At 38.1% G+C, this 21,019-nt stretch overlaps 1 protein-coding gene across 4 annotated transcripts in view; it reads left to right on the forward strand.

Annotated features, from left to right (window-relative positions):
- LOC138319263 (probable G-protein coupled receptor No18) overlaps nucleotides 1-21,019 on the forward strand; it is a 68,643-nt gene that overhangs the window by 45,151 nt on the left and 2,473 nt on the right. The window contains exons 1-2 of one of the 4 annotated variants that reach the window (XM_069262290.1): nucleotides 19,449-19,575; nucleotides 20,278-20,432. The exons of 1 other annotated variant lie outside the window; for it this stretch is intronic. The gene's annotated coding sequence lies outside the window, so the exon portion shown is untranslated. Of the gene's footprint in view, nucleotides 1-13,305; nucleotides 13,439-19,439; nucleotides 19,576-20,277; nucleotides 20,433-21,019 lie in introns of those variants that run through there. 2 more of the 4 variants (XM_069262292.1, XM_069262289.1) reach the window with 2 other exon arrangements.

Here is a 21,019-nt window from a genome sequence, read left to right on the forward strand (position 1 = left end):
AGTTATCTCCCATGTACAGATATCCCCCATAAACATATGATGTGTCAGGTTAGTAACAGACTTAGGATAGAGTTATCTCCCATGTACAGATGTCCCCTTAAACCTATGATGTGTCAGGTGAGTAACAGACTTAGGGTAGAGTTATCTCCCATGTACAGATATCCCCCTTAAACCTATGATGTATCAGGTTAGTAACAGACTTAGGATAGAGTTATCTCCCATGTACAGATGTCCCCTTAAACCTATGATGTGTCAGGTGAGTAACAGACTTAGGATAGAGTTATCTCCCATGTACAGATGTCCCCTTAAACCTATGATGTATCAGGTTAGTAACAGACTTAGGATAGAGTTATCTCCCATGTACAGATGTCCCCTTAAACCTATGATGTATCAGGTTAGTAACAGACTTAGGGTAGAGTTATCTCCCATGTACAGATATCCCCCTTAAACCTATGATGTATCAGGTTAGTAACAGACTTAGGATAGAGTTATCTCCCATGTACAGATGTCCCCTTAAACCTATGATGTATCAGGTGTAGTACAGACTTAGGATAGAGTTATCTCCCATGTACAGATGTCCCCTTAAACCTATGATGTATCAGGTTAGTAACAGACTTAGGATAGAGTTATCTCCCATGTACAGATGTCCCCTTAAACCTATGATGTATCAGGTGAGTAACAGACTTAGGATAGAGTTATCTCCCATGTACAGATATCCCCTTAAACCTATGATGTATCAGGTTAGTAACAGACTTAGGGTAGAGTTATCTCCCATGTACAGATATCCCCCTTAAACCTATGATGTATCAGGTTAGTAACAGACTTAGGATAGAGTTATCTCCCATGTACAGATGTCCCCCTTAAACCTATGATGTATCAGGTTAGTAACAGACTTAGGATAGAGTTATCTCCCATGTACAGATGTCCCCTTAAACCTATGATGTATCAGGTGAGTAACAGACTTAGGGTAGAGTTATCTCCCATGTACAGATGTCCCCTTAAACCTATGATGTATCAGGTTAGTAACAGACTTAGGATAGAGTTATCTCCCATGTACAGATGTCCCCTTAAACCTATGATGTATCAGGTGAGTAACAGACTTAGGATAGAGTTATCTCCCATGTACAGATGTCCCCCTTAAACCTATGATGTATCAGGTGAGTAACAGACTTAGGATAGAGTTATCTCCCATGTACAGATGTCCCCCTTAAACCTATGATGTATCAGGTGAGTAACAGACTTAGGATAGAGTTATCTCCCATGTACAGATGTCCCCCTTAAACCTATGATGTATCAGGTTAGTAACAGACTTAGGGTAGAGTTATCTCCCATGTACAGGTGTCCCCTTAAACCTATGATGTATCAGGTTAGTAACAGACTTAGGATAGAGTTATCTCCCATGTACATATGTCCCCTTAAACCTATGATGTATCAGGTTAGTAACAGACTTAGGATAGAGTTATCTCCCATGTACAGATGTCCCCTTAAACCTATGATGTATCAGGTTAGTAACAGACTTAGGATAGAGTTATCTCCCATGTACAGATGTCCCCTTAAACCTGCTATGATGTATCAGGTGAGTAACAGACTTAGGGTAGAGTTATCTCCCATGTACAGATATCCCCCTTAAACCTATGATGTATCAGGTTAGTAACAGACTTAGGATAGAGTTATCTCCCATGTACAGATGTCCCCTTAAACCTATGATGTATCAGGTTAGTAACAGACTTAGGATAGAGTTATCTCCCATGTACAGATATCCCCCTTAAACCTATGATGTATCAGGTGAGTAACAGACTTAGGATAGAGTTATCTCCCATGTACAGATGTCCCCTTAAACCTATGATGTATCAGGTTAGTAACAGACTTAGGATAGAGTTATCTCCCATGTACAGATATCCCCCTTAAACCTATGATGTATCAGGTGAGTAACAGACTTAGGATAGAGTTATCTCCCATGTACAGATATCCCCCTTAAACCTATGATGTATTAGGTTTGTAACAGACTTAGGATAGAGTAATCTCCCCCATGTACAGATGTCCCCTTAAATCTATGATGTATCAGGTGAGTAACAGACTTAGGATAGAGTTATCTCCCATGTACAGATATCCCCCTTCAACCTATGATGTATCAGGTTAGTAACAGACTTAGGATAGAGTAATCTCCCCCATGTACAGATGTCCCCTTAAACCTATGATGTATCAGGTTAGTAACAGACTTAGGATAGAGTTATCTCCCATGTACAGATGTCCCCTTAAACCTATGATGTATCAGGTTAGTAACAGACTTAGGGTAGAGTTATCTCCCATGTACAGATGTCCCCTTAAACCTATGATGTATCAGGTGAGTAACAGACTTAGGGTAGAGTTAGGGTATCAGGTGTACAGATATCCCCCTTAAACCTATGATGTATCAGGTTAGTAACAGACTTAGGATAGAGTTATCTCCCATGTACAGATGTCCCCTTAAACCTATGATGTATCAGGTGAGTAACAGACTTAGGATAGAGTTATCTCCCATGTACAGATGTCCCCCTTAAACCTATGATGTATCAGGTGAGTAACAGACTTAGGATAGAGTTATCTCCCATGTACAGATGTCCCCTTAAACCTATGATGTATCAGGTTAGTAACAGACTTAGGATAGAGTTATCTCCCATGTACAGATGTCCCCCTTAAACCTATGATGTATCAGGTTGAGTAACAGACTTAGGATAGAGTTATCTCCCATGTACAGATGTCCCCTTTAAACCTATGATGTATCAGGTTAGTAACAGACTTAGGATAGAGTTATCTCCCATGTACAGATGTCCCCTTAAACCTATGATGTATCAGGTGTTAGTAACAGACTTAGGATAGAGTTATCTCCCATGTACAGATGTCCCCTTAAACCTATGGACATATCAGGTGAGTAACAGACTTAGGATAGAGTTATCTCCCATGTACAGATGTCCCCTTAAACCTCATGATGTATCAGGTTAGTAACAGACTTAGGGTAGAGTTATCTCCCATGTACAGATGTCCCCTTAAACTATGATGTATCAGGTTAGTAACAGACTTAGGATAGAGTTATCTCCCATGTACAGATGTCCCCTTAAACCTATGATGTATCAGGTAGTAACAGACTTAGGATAGAGTTATCTCCATGTACAGATGTCCCCTTAAACCTATGATGTATCAGGTGAGTAACAGACTTAGGATAGAGTTATCTCCCATGTACAGATGTCCCCTTAAACTATGATGTATCAGGTTAGTAACAGACTTAGGGTAGAGTTATCTCCCATGTACAGATGTCCCCTTAAACCTATGATGTATCAGGTTAGTAACAGACTTAGGATAGAGTTATCTCCCATGTACAGATGTCCCCCTTAAAACCTATGATGTATCAGGTTAGTAACAGACTTAGGATAGAGTTATCTCCCATGTACAGGTGTCCCCTTAAACCTATGATGTATCAGGTGAGTAACAGACTTAGGATAGAGTTATCTCCCATTGTACAGATGTCCCCTTAAACCTATGATGTATCAGGTGTTAAGTAACAGACTTAGGATAGAGTTATCTCCCATGTACAGGTGTCCCCCTTAAACCTATGATGTATCAGGTGAGTAACAGACTTAGGATAGAGTTATCTCCCATGTACAGATGTCCCCTTAAACCTATGATGTATCAGGTGAGTAACAGACTTAGGGTAGAGTTATCTCCCATGTACAGATGTCCCCTTAAACCTATGATGTATCAGGTTAGTAACAGACTTAGGATAGAGTTATCTCCCATGTACAGATGTCCCCTTAAACCTATGATGTATCAGGTTAGTAACAGACTTAGGATAGAGTTATCTCCCATGTACAGATGTCCCCTTAAACCTATGATGTATCAGGTTAGTAACAGACTTAGGATAGAGTTATCTCCCATGTACAGATATCCCCTTAAACCTATGATGTATCAGGTTAGTAACAGACTTAGGATAGAGTTATCTCCCATGTACAGATATCCCCTTAAACCTATGATGTATCAGGTTAGTAACAGACTTAGGATAGAGTTATCTCCCATGTACAGATGTCCCCTTAAACCTATGATGTAATCAGGTTAGTAACAGACTTAGGATAGAGTTATCTCCCATGTACAGATGTCCCCTTAAACCTATGATGTATCAGGTTAGTAACAGACTTAGGGTAGAGTTATCTACCCATGTAACAGATGGTATCCCCTTAAACCTATGATGATATCAGGTGTAGTAACAGACTTAGGATAGAGTTATCTCCCATGTACAGATGTCCCCTTAAACCTATGATGTATCAGGTTAGTAACAGACTTAGGATAGAGTTTATCTCCCATGTACAGATGTCCCCTTAAACCTATGATGTATCAGGTTAGTAACAGACTTAGGATAGAGTTATCTCCCATGTACAGATGTCCCCCTTAAACCTATGATGTATCAGGTTAGTAACACAGACTTAGGATAGAGTTATCTCCCATGTACAGATATCCCCTTAAACCTATGATGTATCAGGTTAGTAACAGACTTAGGGTAGAGTTATCTCCCATGTACAGATGTCCCCTTAAACCTATGATGTATCAGGTGAGTAACAGACTTAGGGTATAGTTATCTCCCATGTACAGATGTCCCCTTAAACCTATGATGTCAGGTGAGTAACAGACTTAGGATAGAGTTATCTCCCATGTACAGATGTCCCCTTAAACCTATATGATGTATCAGGTGAGTAACAGACTTAGGGTAGAGTTATCTCCCATGTACAGATGTCCCCCTTAAACCTATGATGTATCAGGTTAGTAACAGACTAGGATAGAGTTATCTCCCAATGTACAGATGTCCCCTTAAACCTATGATGTATCAGGTGAGTAACAGACTTAGGATAGAGTTATCTCCCATGTACAGATGTCCCCTTAAACCTATGATGTATCAGGTTAGTAACAGACTTAGGGTAGAGTTATCTCCCATGTACAGATATCCCCTTAAACCTATGATGTATCAGGTTAGTAACAGACTTAGGATAGAGTTATCTCCCATGTACAGATAACCCCCTTAAACCTATGATATCAGGTGAGTAAAACAGACTTAGGATAGAGTTATCTCCCATGTACAGATATCCCCTTAAACTTATGATGTATCAGGTTAATAACAGACTTAGGGTAGAGTTATCTCCCATGTACAGATGTCCCCTTAAACCTATGATGTATCAGGTTAGTAACAGACTTAGGATAGAGTTATCTCCCATGTACATATGTCCCCTTAAACCTATGATGTATCAGGTGAGTAACAGACTTAGGATAGAGTTATCTCCCATGTACAGATGTCCCCTTAAACCTATGATGTATCAGGTGAGTAACAGACTTAGGATAGAGTTATCTCCCATGTACAGATGTCCCCTTAAACCTATGATGTATCAGGTTAGTAACAGACTTAGGATTAGAGTTAGTCTATACTCCCCCTATTATGTATCAGGTTGTAACAGACTTAGGATAGAGTTATCTCCCCATGTACAGATGTCCCCTTTAAACCTATGATGTATCAGGTTAGTAACAGACTTAGGATAGAGTTATCCTTTCATGTACAGATGTCCCCCTTAAAATCTATGATGTATCAGGTTAGTAACAGACTTAGGATAGAGTTCTCCTCCCATGTACAGATGTTCCATGTACAGATGTCCCCTTAAACTCTATGATGTATCAGGTTAGTAACTGAGTTTAGGATAGAGTTATCTCCCATGTACAGATATCCCCTTCAACCTATGATGTATCAGGTTAGTAACAGACTTTTAGAGTTATCTCCCATTGTACAGATGTTTATAAACCTATGATGTATCAGGTTTAGTAACAGACTTAGGGTAGAGTTATCTCCCATGTACAGATGTCCCCTTAAACCTATGATGTATCAGGTTAGTAACAGACTTAGGATAGAGTTATCTCCCATGTACAGATGTCCCTTAAACCTATGATGTATCAGGTTGAGTAACAGACTTAGGATAGAGTTATCCCCTCCCATGTACAGATGTCCCCTTAAACCTATGATGTATCAGGTTAGTAAACAGACTTAGGATAGAGTTATCTCCCATGTACAGATGTCCCCTTAAACCTATGATGTATCAGGTTAGTAACAGACTTAAGGGGATAGAGTTATCTCCCATGTACAGATGTCCCCTTAAACCCTATGATGTATCAGGTGAGTAACAGACTTAGGATAGAGTTATCTCCCATGTACAGGATGTCCCCCCATGTTAAACATTCTTAAACCTATGATGTATCTATGGAGGAGGTGTTGAGGTAGAATTATCTATGGAGGAGGTGTTAAGGTAGAATTATCTATGGAGAGGATGTTTAAGGTAGATGTTTATCTATGGAGGAGGAGGTGTTAAGGTAGAATTATCTATGGAGGAGGTGTTGAGGTAGAATTATCTATGGAGGAGGGTGTTGAGGTAGAATTATCTATGGAGGAGGGTGTTGAGGTAGAATTATCTATGGAGGAGGTGTTGAGGTAGAATTATCTATGGATGGGAGGGGTGAGTTAGATATCTATGGAGGAGGGATAAGGGTGTTGATGGGAGAGGAGAGATTATCTATGGAGGAGGGTGTTAAGTAAATTATCTATGGAGGAGGATGTTGAGGTAGAATTATCTATGGAGGAGGATGTTAATGATAGAATTATCTATGGAGGAGGGTGTTTGAGGTAGATTTATCTATGGAGGAGGATGTTGAGGTAGAATTATCTATGGAGGAGGGATGTTGAGGTAGAATTATCTATGGAGGAGGTGTTAAGGTAGAATTATCTATGGAGGAGGATGTTGAGGTAGAATTATCTATGGAGGAGGATGTTGAGGTAGAATTATCTATGGAGGAGGATGTTTAGGTAGAATTATCTATGGAGGAGGGTGTTAAGGTAGAATTATCTATGGAGGAGGGTGTTTAAGGTAGAATTATCTATGGAGGAGGATGTTGAGGGTAGAATTATCTATGGAGGAGGGTTTAGTAGAATTATCTATGGAGGAGGGTGTTGAGGTAGAATTTATCTATGGAGGAGGATGTTGAGGTAGAATTATCTATGGAGGAGGGTGTTGAGGTAGAAATTATCTATGGATGGAGGGTGTTAAGGTAGAGTTATCTATGGAGGAGGGTGTTGAGGTAGAATTATCTATGGAGGAGGGTGTTAAGGTAGAGTTATCTATGGAGGAGGGTGTTGAGGTAGAATTATCTATGGAGGAGGGTGTTAAGGTAGAGTTATCTATGGAGGAGGGTGTTGAGGTAGAATTATCTATGGAGGAGGGTGTTAAGGTAGAGTTATCTATGGAGGAGGGTGTTTGAGGTAGAATTATCTATGGAGGAGGGTGTTAAGCTAGAGTTATCTATGGAGGAGGGTTGAGGTAGAATTATCTATGGAGGAGGGTGTTAAGGTAGAGTTATCTATGGAGGAGGGTGTTGAGGTAGAAATTATCTATGGAGGAGGTGTGTTTGAGGTAGAATTATCTATGGAGGAGGATGTGTTGAGGTAGAATTATCTATGGAGGAGGGTGTTGAGGTAGAATTATCTATGGAGGAGGGTGTTGAGGTAGAATTATCTATGGAGGAGGGTGTTGAGGTAGAGTTATCTATGGAGGAGTGTGTTAAGGTAGAATTATCTATGGAGGAGGAGTAGAATTATGTTAAGTGTTAAGGTAGAATTATCTATGGAGGAGGTGTTGAGGGTAGAATTATCTATGGAGGAGGGTGTTTGAGGTAGAAATTATCTATGGAGGAGGATGTTGAGGTAGAATTATCTATGGAGGATTGACTTATATATAGGAGGGTGTTGAGGTAGAATTATCTATGGAGGAGGGTGTTGAGGTAGAATTTATCTATGGAGGAGAGGTGTTAAGAGGGTAGTAGTTATCTATGGAGGAGGAGTGTGGGGTTAGAATTACCCTATGAGGAGGGAGGGTTATAGTTTGAACCCCTATGGGGAAATAACACCATTGGTAGAATTATCTATGGAGGAGGGGTGTAGGTTAGAATTACCATGGAGGAGGGTGTTAAAGGTAGGAAATAACCACAGAGAACATAACCCCTGCGGTGAATAATGTAGAGTTACCCCTGGGGAAATGTTGTTACAGGTAGAATATAACCCCTGAGGAAAAAATAACCACAGGGATTATACCCCCAGAGAAGTTAACCACACGGAGGAGGATATCTAAACCCCTGAGGTAGAAATAATCCACAGGGATATAACCCCAGGGAAATAAACCACATGGAAAGTAACCCCCTGCGGGAAATAACCCCTGGGTAAAATAATTACCACAGGGAATTAACCCTGACTTTTACCCTGGGATATAGAATGTTCAAGGAAATAACCCGAGGATATAACCCCAGGGAAATAACCCCAAGGAAATAACCACAGGGATATAACCCCAGCGGGAAATAACCCCAGAGGAATATAACCCCCCCAGGGAAATAACCCTGAGGGGAAATAACCCCAGGGATATAACCCCTGAGGGAAATAACCTCAGGGATATAACCCCTGAGGGAAATAACCACAGGGATATAACCCCTGAGGGAAATAACCTCAGGGATATAACCCCTGAGGGAAATAACCACAGGGATATAACCCCTGCGGGAAATAACCCCTGCGGGAAATAACCTCAGGGATATAACCCCTGAGGGAAATAACCACAGGGATATAACCCCTGAGGGAAATAACCACAGGGATATAACCCCTGAGGGAAATAACCACAGGGATATAACCCCTGAGGGAAATAACCACAGGGATATAACCCCTGAGGGAAATAACCACAGGGATATAACCCCTGAGGGAAATAACCACAGGGATATAACCCCTGAGGGAAATAACCACAGGGATATAACCCCAGGGAAATAACCACAGGGATATAACCCCTGCGGGAAATAACCACAGGGATATAACCCCTGAGGGAAATAACCACAGGGATATAACCCCTGGGGAAATAACCCCCCAGGGAAATAACCACAGGAAATAACCCCCGGGAAATAACCCCAGGGAAATAACCCCTGAGGAAAATAACCACAGGGATATAACCCCAGGGAAATAACCACAGGGATATAACCCCTGCGGGAAATAACCACAGGGATATAACCCCAGGGAAATAACCACAGGGATATAACCCCTGAGGGAAATAACCACAGGGATATAACCCCTGCGGGAAATAACCACAGGGATATAACCCCAGGGAAATAACCACAGGGATATAACCCCTGAGGGAAATAACCACAGGAATATAACCCCTGAGGGAAATAACCACAGGGATATTTCCCCTTTGAAGCTCCGTACGTGACCGTAATTTGACGTCATATGTTACGTCAGCCACAACGTTGGTTTTTTTTTTGTTTGTTTTTGTTTTTGTTTTTTTTTTTTCATTTTTTGTTCGGAAATATCTTCATGTGTTCTTTAACCAGAGATTTTTTCCCTTGTAATGTATACACTTATATAATATATACTGATACAACGCCTGTTTTACGTGCTCTTTACGGCTGATTGAGAATATCTTGCATATGAATGCATGTAACATGAATTAGTAGCTAGTCTCTGATCGATATATGTGGATTGATACCTTTTCACCAAATATCCTTCGGGACAACGATTAAGGGGTCGATTCTGTAACAAACGATTTACCAACAGGTGGCTAGGCTCGATACCAATACATTATATCGGCCTAAATCTACACTTTATGTGTGGATGTATGCTAATTAGACACAAATTCCTCTGCATTGTGATCGAGGGATTTGGGAGAACATTTATCACAGAACAGCATAAGGAGTTGATTTTGGCACAAGTGTTGTGTTTCTGATAGAGTTGCTGCCGCTGATCTTGAGTTGGTTTTGATGGTTGTATGTCTAACCAGGGTAACCTGTCTTCGGAGGTGAGTGTTGTCAGTCATGCTAGCTCAGTTACACACACCAGAAATAATGTGATTTATATACCCACTCATATGTCAAGACAGGGATCAAAGGTCTTTAGCCATTCATCAGCATTTTCGTGTTTGATGGTGGTTTTCCAACACATGTTACGCTACCATTACAAACGTTCCAGTGACGAGTTTCCGGGATGTAATACTTTGTAGGGTTAAGTACAGTATGAGGAGTTAGTGATAATGCCATCGACGATTCATAGACACGCCATTCATGTATTATCGTATGTATCTTCATCTGTTACAACACAAGTATAGGAAACAGTTAGTGCGCTCCTAACATAGTCGTGAATGTATTTAATAGCCACGGAAATGTCATTACATGTTATTTGGGTTCTAAAACGTTAAAACGATTTTATTTTACTTCAATACATAGAATTTTTAGCTCATACCTTTTATATAACGTCGCTACAATACATATACCAGAAAATGATTGTAAAATAATAATGAAATTGTTTCATTCAAACAGGGGTATGATGTGGCAAAGATCTGCTTCAAACGTATTTATTTCGGTGCAATTCAATCTAGACAGCTCGAAATCTTTTTTAAGCTGGCTATATAACACATTGAAGAATTCGCGCGTTTGCAATAACAGATACTGATACCATAAAGGATTACTATTGGTAGGTTATAAAAAGTGTCATACATAAATCTAAGTTGTTTTGCACAATGACATCGACATATATCTTCCATCAAATCATTGATTTCACATCCCGTTTCACAAAATGCACTTGTCAGCGAAATTCCAATTTGTAATGGAATTAACTTAATCCAATGTTATTAGAACATACAAAATGTAGTTACAAGATTCCTTAGCTTAATTTACCTATCTTTGACATCAGTCTGTGCCATTTTGAACAAAAACACTAGCTGCTTTGAATACCGAATGCTGCACATGGTATATAAACCGAATGTTATCATAATTGCTTTTGCCATCACCGTTTTCTCGTCATATTACCAGCGGACGTAATTGCATGAAACATCAATTACTGCAAGTATGATATTCAGTTTCTTTAAATGGAATTTGGATAAAAGCTTACACTATGTGGTATGTCAAAGTCGGCCCAGGCATATCATTACAGCGTTTCCAAATATCGTTGTAACGTTGATTAGAAATAATTTCTTCCTGATAGTTCGGAGGTGCAATTCTTAAAATGCTAAAACATCGTTATCACTATAGCGTTATCAAAGTAGAAACGACTCCAGTCATAAACAAAACGGCATCTGCAACCATGCTCGATCTAATATAAATAACATCTACTCAGTTGTACATAGAGGATTCTGTTTTATGACTACAATTATTGCCTTGATCAGGATGTGCCATGTTTTAATTGGATATTCCCTTAGAATCGCTCCACATAAAGTTTACTCTGACAACAACGATGCGTCTTAGTCAACAGGTATTTTTATTTGTCCTATAACATTGAGGTAATTGGTAGTGGTGTGCTAATCGATGCACGATAATCCAGCAAAAGCTTTTTGTTGCACTGTTTTACTGATTTAGTTCCCTATTTCAGTACTGCTGTTCGGTGACGGTACATATGAAACGTAAGGTCCACGGAATAAAATGAATTGAATTGAAATTGAAACCGTGCTTGACGGGATCAAACGTATGGGGTATGATACTGTGGTTCAGTGGCGTAGGAAGATGAAACGTAATTGGGGGGGGGGGGGGGGGGGGGGGCGAGGGCAAAGGTCCTAAATATTTCGTAACCACCCCCCCTCCCTCGAGCTCACAGGAGATATTTTATATACTTTTTTAATATATAATTACATATAATCCTTATACACATCTATAAGCAGTAGCGTCGCTACCAGGAAATTCATGAATACGCAAATTAGCGTGCGAGTTCAGGGGGGTTCGGTGTATCCTCTGGAAAAATATTACGATTTAAAATGACTGTGATGAGTTTTATGAGTTTTACGATGTATTTTGATGATGTTCTTAGCGCCAAAGGCGCGAATTTTTGGTGTTTGGGGGATCCGGGGGTCTCCCCTGGGAAAAAATTGTACGATTTAGAATGGCAGTGATGAGTTTTGCGATTCAATTTTTTGAATTTGCGCGCGCCAAAGGCGCGTGATTTTGGTGATTGAGGGGTAATGGGCCTCCCCCGGGAAAAAAACTTACGATTTAAAATGGCTGAGATAAGTTTCACGATGTATTTTGTTGAATTTGCGAGTGCCGAAGGCGCATGATTTTGGTGTTTGGGGGGCTCGAGGGTCTCCCCCGGGAAAAAAATAATTACGATTTAGAATGGCTGAGATGAGTTTTACGATGTTTTTTGTTGAATTTGCGAGCGCCGAAGACGCAAGATTTTGTTCTTTGGGAGGAGGTCCGGGGATCTGCCCCGAGAAAAAATATTTGGAATGGCTGAGATGAGTTTTACAATGTATTTTGATGATTTTTAAGCGTTGTTAACACGGTAATTTTTCGATTGAGAGTTACCTGCATTTAGACGTAATAATTGTGAGTGTCGCAACCCAGCTCGATCTGAACATACCGGATTCACACCATCGTTACATTGTTGTGTAATAAAAAACTATAATGAATTGATTGTCTTGCTAAGACATATAAATAAATTGATCTTTTAAGAAGCACTTTTTGAAATAGTGTAATCCCTTGATAGACATTTTTAGTCTAGTTCGTGTGTATTGAATTTTCATTATTTAAGGTTTGCACATACGTACGTGCTTGAACATTTTAGGAATCGCGCCGCGCAGCGGAAATTGTTGGAAAATAAAGTACAAAAATGTGCAGGAGGACCCCTTTTTCTTTCAAATATGCATTTTTAGAACATTTCATTCGGCGAATATGGGGGGACAAAAAGACATGTTTGCCCCCCCCCGTCCTGGGGAACGGGGGAGATGGGGGGGGGGGGGGGGGGGCAATTGCCACCTGCCCCCCGCTTCCTACGCCACTGGTGGTTGGATACGAGCCGAAGTCTAAACTCGATAGCGCTCTTTTGATCTTGATTTGACAATTACCTTTTGGCCATCTTTAAGATGTAAAGTTGTCAAATGTCTAGTACAGGTTTGGTATGTGTACTACTGCTGTTAAATGTTATATTCTAGAGGTAGCTCTCTACTCAGGCGTCTGGCCGTCATTTGATTGTAACTGTTAAACGCCATGCACTTGTGCTAGGCAGTCTGATTTCCAATACAGGGCATATTTTGAGTGTGTGATGCTGTATTTATTTATACAGTTATCCCTGTTTACTTTCAGCTTACCAGAACTACCATCATTCACACTGTTTGGACATTATTAGCTTACCACTGCCAGGCCGAGACGGTTACACGTAAATACTACTGTAGCCTGCCTCTAAACACACACATATATATAGCTGGCGCTAGAAAGTCACATTCGGAATTTATAATCGGTGTCTGTTTCAGAGCTGATCAACATTGGTTCAATCTGCCTGTGGTATTTAGTCTGTTTCGTCGTTTATGTCATTACGGCATGGACAGGATAACATGTGCAGGGTACGCAATGGGTCTGTTTGCCAAAGCGAGTGAGTATATGCCAAACATGTTATATGTAGAAGATATATACTCAATCATTTGCTTTATTTTAGCTTACGCTTCACGAGTATTTACTTATCATTATTAATACAGGAAGAAGGATGGTTTTCGTAATTGTGTATGAATTTCGCACTTTTTGTCATATTTACCTTCTTTTCAAATCTGTTTTGTGGCATCTAACAGATACATCAACTTGGATTGGGTAACATTCCTGTTTTTATAGTTTTTCAAAAATCTGGGACGTAAAATGTAGCGAACGAATATGGTTTTAGGCACATTAAAAGAAAAACTAAACACTTAAATTAATCAATATATAACAGAGGAGTTATTGTAAGGTTTACGTGTTTTGACATTTTTGCATGAAACGACGCAGTCTGAAAATGTTCGAAGAAAATGAATATCTGACCAATAAGAAATTACCTGCGATAACATTTCTCTGTCTGCCATGAAATATCAATAATTGTTTGTAGTTTAAAATAAAGCCACTTTCTGTTTCCACATTTCCCTCTCTTAAACGTGATAAACTAGGGCTATAACGGTTGTGTAATATATATCACACGTGTTTTCTTCATTATAAATGTTACCTAGAGACTTGCCCTAACCAAACGAAATCAAATTATAGATATAACATGGTGTGCACAGTATGAATTTGAACCTTATCGGGGCGGTTTATCTCATAGTTTTAATCTCCGTCTAAGGATTTGTTCTTGACAGCTTGAAATATCGGCTTCGAAACCAGGCAGAGTAGTCGTCCATATCTGAGTGTTGTGTGACGGACAGATCGAGATACAGGAGATAATGCATTGTCTGTGGGTTACAGTTGATAAACCCTGATTTACACTTCCTTTGAAAAATCTTGATTCACTTACCGTAATTAGTGCTTCAATCCACATTTATACTTGTAATTGTTATAGATATAAATCGTGTTTCTCCTAAATCTGACCATTAATGTTTAGGATTAAAAGCAGGTTAACACAGTTCGGTTCTCTAAGACTGTCTATTAGACCATTCAACGCTATGGAGTGCTGTGTGAGAGAGCAAATTGTTTGCACTTTATAGATTACAGTTCATATGTAATGCATATTTCGTTATAATGAACATTCCGTATGCATTTAAGTTTTATGATATGATGTTTCGTAACATTATTTCCAAAGGAAAAAAACCAGCTTGCATAGCTTGTAGTCTTGTAGATTAATGCAAGTTATGAAAAATGCCTAATTTTTCACAATCAGACTATTTCTTAACATGCGAATTTCTCCAGCATTATTGTATAAAAAAACCCACTTCTGATAGTCATCTATAATCGTGTAGGAACCTAGAGACATCCTCTGTCAAACAGCATATGGTCTGGATGTTTTGATACCCCATTTATAATGAGGAAGGTCTACCGGTATAGTCCTGCTGTGTAGACATCACACACCTTCCGTTTGTATACACTTTCATCAACACAAATTAGGCGGTCTGAACACGACACGCCGTCTCCTTCGTTAGTTTATATAACGTCATTCCATCATTAACGCCTGTTTATGTACGAACTCGTATAGGATTTTCCTAGTTTAACGGGTATGTTTGGGGTTTTTCCAGTGTTTGTTTATCACATTAATGAAACTATATAGACAGTTAATAAGTTAATGAGGTGTTTGGGAATTACGTCTGTGTGTAAGTTATATGCCAACAGTTAGTTAGATTACTTCATCACCACTTCAAGTAATATATTACAATATGAGGAGTCCACCCAGGTCAGTGGATGGCAGGGATATGGTCAGCCCGACCTGTGATTAATCTATCTCACTAATTCACCTTGAGACCTACGCCGGCTCGGATGTACTTGCCAGCTATTCCACGACTTGGAAATTTCCTATTCTGAATACAATATGTGTTTAATGAAATTGGCGGCTCTATCGTACCGTTGTACTGGCCATTGTCCGTCAGGAATTTGCGGATTACCATTGTTCTCGGTCCGAAGCCTAGTAGATATAGTCTAGGAATGTTGTCGCCTAAATCTCTATAGAAATCAATGATATTTAATGTTGACACTATACTGCTGAGCCAGGCTTGATGGCCTATGAATGTCGTCTTATGTGTCGTTGTTTAGTACCACTGATAGTACCACAGATAAAACGTTGTTTAGTACCACTGATAGTACCACAGATAAAACGTTGTTTAGTACCACTGATAGTACCACAGATAAAACGTTGTTTAGTACCACTGATAGTACCACAGATAAAACGTTGTTTAGTACCACTGATAGTACCACAGATAAAACGTTGTTTAGTACCACTGATAGTACCACAGATAAAACGTTGTTTAGTACCACTGATAGTACCACAGATAAAACGTTGTTTTAGTACCACTGATAGTACCACAGATAAAACGTTGTTTAGTACCACTGATAGTACCACAGATAAAACGTTGTTTAGTACCACTGATAGTACCACAGATAAAACGTTGTTTAGTACCACTGATAGTACCACAGATAAAACGTTGTTTAGTACCACTGATAGTACCACAGATAAAACGTTGTTTAGTACCACTGATAGTACCACAGATAAAACGTTGTTTAGTACCACTGATAGTACCACAGATAAAACGTTGTTTAGTACCACTGATAGTACCACAGATAAAACGTTGTTTAGTACCACTGATAGTACCACAGATAAAACGTTGTTTAGTACCACTGATAGTACCACAGATAAAACGTTGTTTAGTACCACTGATAGTACCACAGATAAAACGTTGTTTTTTTATATCAAGCTTCTTAATCGACTCGCATGTATTCAAGACAGGGGAGCAATGTTTGAATATTGCTATATCTACATACCATAGTAATGTGACAGAGAACCTATATAGGTTATGCCTGTTGACTTTTTCATTATTTTTTTTAATCAAATTTGTTGAAATTGGATGTGACACACCTCTCGTAAATCAGTGATCATTTTCAAAAAGAGTAAGTAAGAAGGAGGTTTTGGGTTTTACATAATACATTTCATTTAAAGAAAGTCTGGCTGTTCGATTAAAAGTAAACAATGAGATATGTTATCTTACTATCATTTTTTGAAGTGGATGAACTAATTATCTTCAAAAAATAAATTGATCACCCTTTCGTTAAACTAGGCTTAGTTTTATTTCTACATTTTGGTTTTATGTATAACTAGTTATTTTGTTATGGCATTTATTTTCTTTTAGTTTATAGCTTCAAACTTTACATGGACTGCAATTCTTAAATTCATAAATTCGTTAAAAAAACTACCATGAAAAGTGTTTTTGTCTGAAAGAATGGCGTTAAGAATTTAATCTAAATTCATATAAAACATATAGTATTGGTTCAGGAGAGAGATGGAGGGAACAAATGGTGAATCGATAGTAATGAATGGCGTGTAAATAGTCGGATGGTTAGATACTGATGTGGACGATAACACTTGTCTTCATGGGCATATATCTTCTAACATGTAATGCGAGAGCGGATATTACACAATAACAAAATACACAGCCAAAGCAATCACAAGCAGGTATATCATCTAAATTATGGCGTGTCATCACCGACGCACATTGTGGTGTTACATTCGGATCCTCATTGGAGATTGCGTCATGACGTACTTACTCTACGCAATTTTACAATCATATTTACACTCTTTTGTCCTTGTATGATTTATTAGTGATGCTAGAGTTGAAATACTTTCCACCCTTGCGAGACGTTGATGAATAATTCATGAGCATTCATGAATAATTCATGCATGAATAAAACTCATGAATATTCTTCAATAATCATGAATATTTCAGCCAATTCATGAACTTAAAACATCATGAATAATTTAGGAAATAATAGTTCATGACTATTCATTAATCCTTTCTTCATAAACTTAAAACCATCATGAATGATCATGAATGTTTATTCGTGATAATTCATGAATTATTTATGAACTACAACTCGCAGCAATATGCGCAAGCCATTCATGAATATTCATAAAAAAATCATGAACTGGAACTATTCATGAATATTCATGAACTTGAGTCAAGTCAGTATTGTGTTCATGAAGTTTCTTGAATGCAAGTTGGAGTCAGCGGCATCTGAATTTCCCGAACTCTACAGGGGGTCCAGGATTGCCAGAATTGAAATTTTCTATCAAACTAATTGAAATTCTATTGGAATATATTCAATGAAACAAATTCTTATGACTATTGGTATAATCCATATATTGATATATAACATCAAAAGAGTTAAACATGAAATCTCCAACAGTTTACTGCTAAGGAAATCTGTTTTCATGGATATGCGACAATAAATTCCATAATGCATTCCAAGTAAATTAATATTTGTCTAAAAATAAACCTATAGTTGTACAACATGATAGTTTATATGGATAATGTAATTCAAAAACATTTAACAAAATTTCACAAACCAATATATATGCATAAACTGTATAGCAACATCAGTGCGCAACAATTTCATTTTGAAAAAAAGACTTGTAGATAAATCAAAACTTACTGAAATTGTTCATCTATGCTTTAAGAAATTCAGGAATGAGATAATCCTGACACTTATATGCCAAAATTCCCATTTTAAGATGGATATTTTCCCCTTCCACACTGCAGCAGATACAGCAGCCATTTTGGATGGGACTGTTTTGGCCGGAAATGTAATCGAAGTCATGTGACTCATGTGGTCATGTGACAAATCATGTGACTTCATTGGATATTCATTAAAATTCATCAAAATGAATGAAAAATCATGTCAAGAATCATTCATGAAGTTTTATGCATAACTGATATTCATAAAGATTCTTTAAAATGAATGAAAATGTTCCTTCATTTTGAAGAATTTTAATGAATATCAGGTATGCATAAAACTTCATTAATAATTCTTGACACATTGATCATTTACAATCATGAATGTTTCACGGATTCATAAAACTTCATGAAGAGTTCATGAGAGTCATTAAATGTATATTCATGAACTTTATTTCATTAACCAATAATTATTTTTTTATTTGTTTTCATACTAAATCCAGCTCTCTGATTGGCAAATCCTTTTTCTTCATATATTATGAGGATAACATCCGAGAATGGCGTGAAAATCCGCCGTAATCATGACGTCACAATAGAGACGTCGATGTTGCGTATTGATTTAGAAAAAAAATAATCCATTGGAAAATCAATGGAATCGTATGTTTAAACGTACTTTGAGTTATCAAATAGTCTGAAAAATTAATTATAAGCATTGATGTGAATATTTTATAACTTCATAGGGTTATGAAATACAATTTTGTAATAATCCGCTACGAGGATTCACACAGTTTGTAAACAAAATTTCTTTCATACCTCTATGAAGTTAAAAAATAGTTACATCAATGCTTAACAAACTGCTAATATTCTTGAAAGTTCATGAATCATTTATGAACATTCATGCTATCATGAATACCATATCGCAGGGGCAATAACAGGTGTAGAGTGAAGAAACAATATTGATGTGGTGCTATGACCCCTCTGTTCATCAAATCAACTGTAATTTCACAATGCTCGCCTTGTCCATGTCCTTTTTGTAGGCATTTAGATTTGTTAAGAATTGTTTTTATCTGCTCGGGTCTTTTTTGATGACCTTTTACAGTATAATGCCTTGGCAACACCTCATGCTCGACCGGGCGTTGTAAGTATGAAATGATTGGACGGGGTGTGTTTCCATTATCGCAAGGAGGACACAACATGGCTGCACCTCAGTTTTAAAAGTGGTCTTTAAAATCCCGCACTCGCAATGCACATCCACACTGATTTTATCAATAACTGTCTGTATGACGTAAATATCATAATGCCAAATCCTACTAAATCTCGTCGTATGGTTATCTCATAAAAAGAAGAAATGAAGCAGTGGACACGTCATACATATACATTATAAACCTGAGATTTGTAACTAGTAAACTAAACACTATAATTGTGTACCAGTCTGCTCTAACAGGAACTGGGGTTAACGTCGGATACGTCAAGGTCAGCACGTGACTAGCTGCCACAGTGTATAACTGTGGTAGGATGTCCATCATAAGACATTATCCGGCAGATTTATAATCGGGTTACATGTGTAATGTCATTGTTCTGGGATTCCTTCTCTCATTCTATTGGCTATGATTCAACAATGGTACGAACTTTTTATTGGTTTTAATTCTATATTATCTCATTTTAATTTTATTTTTTATATAAGATACATATATTTATCTTTATTGTTTTGTTCATGTAATTGACATACCTTCATCGCATATTTCTTGTTTGCGGCAACGGATTTCCTTCATAAGGAAATTGCATTAGAGTCGGAAGTTATTGATTTATTTAATTGCATTCGTGACTTTGACATTACTAAATATTTATTATTCTGAGAAAATTAATGCTGTGACACGTGTTCAATCAGTTCAAGATTCCAATATATTATTGTATATATATAACTATTGCTCTGTACACCCATTAAGTACATATCTTGTGATGGTTATAATTTTATATGATTTTTATACTTATTGTGTGATACATTGTTTCGTCAATTATCTGCCTGATCACATAATTTTGTTGTAATGATGCTGTGCTGATATACTGTATTGTCTACATTGACGTACTGACGCGCTATAAGTCCTTAAGTTGACTTGATATTTTTACATGTTATTGTAGGGTTCAATCCCAATTGTGTCACACCCCATGGCCAGTTGTAGGGTATGTAGCGTTATGATCCCCAAGGTGTCTTGACATTGTAATGAGAGCTGTCAGCTTTTTCAGGTTTTAAGTCCGTGGTAAATACCACTGTATCAGTTATACTGAAAATAAAACTGACGGCGTAACATTTGATATACTTCAGATGCCGTACATCTTGATTCCATCCAACCACCTGCAGTACCTGTCATTGTAGTTAATTTATGTGTGTGAATATGGTGCTACGAATTGAACTTTTATACCAGACTTGTAACTACGGCAAAGATTTGGAGACTCCCATTTAACACTCCCTGGTATCAAGTACGTTGTCAAGTTAATCACCTATTGTCTTCAAGTATGCTCGTTACATGCTATATGAGTGTGTAAAGCATTAGCATCTGGTTGGCAGTGTAATACAGATCTGTGATAAGGCACTCCACACTGGGTTTGATCGGGTTGATATTCGGCGAGTGTGGATGTAATTTTATGCGTGAATGAATGGCACAGACTCAAGAGTATTGCACAATGATGGTATTAGTAACAAGCTCTGCACTGATTTACCATTGTGTCATCGTTATCTCACTGGTGGTGCAGTCAGTGACATTGTACATATACCGCAGCCCATTTCAAACATCATATTTCTGTGGTAAAGATCTATACATGTACGTCTTCTAGCTACACATAGAAGCACTTGATATTTTCAACATACATAAAAAGACAGAATGTGATAATGGAACCCAACTTTATGTTTACTTTTTGACTACATGGCTAAATGCTATTTTTATCAGTCTCGTAGAACATGGGACATTATTTTGTAATGTAATTAGCGGAGGTCATCATGATGTTTACTATATATCAGATTGAGTGATGTCTTTTTATTGTAAAGAGTGATAACATAAATTAAGAAT

The sequence above is a fragment of the Argopecten irradians genome, chromosome 3, assembly GCF_041381155.1.
Source record: "Argopecten irradians isolate NY chromosome 3, Ai_NY, whole genome shotgun sequence".
In the NCBI taxonomy this organism is placed as follows: Eukaryota; Metazoa; Mollusca; class Bivalvia; order Pectinida; family Pectinidae; genus Argopecten; species Argopecten irradians.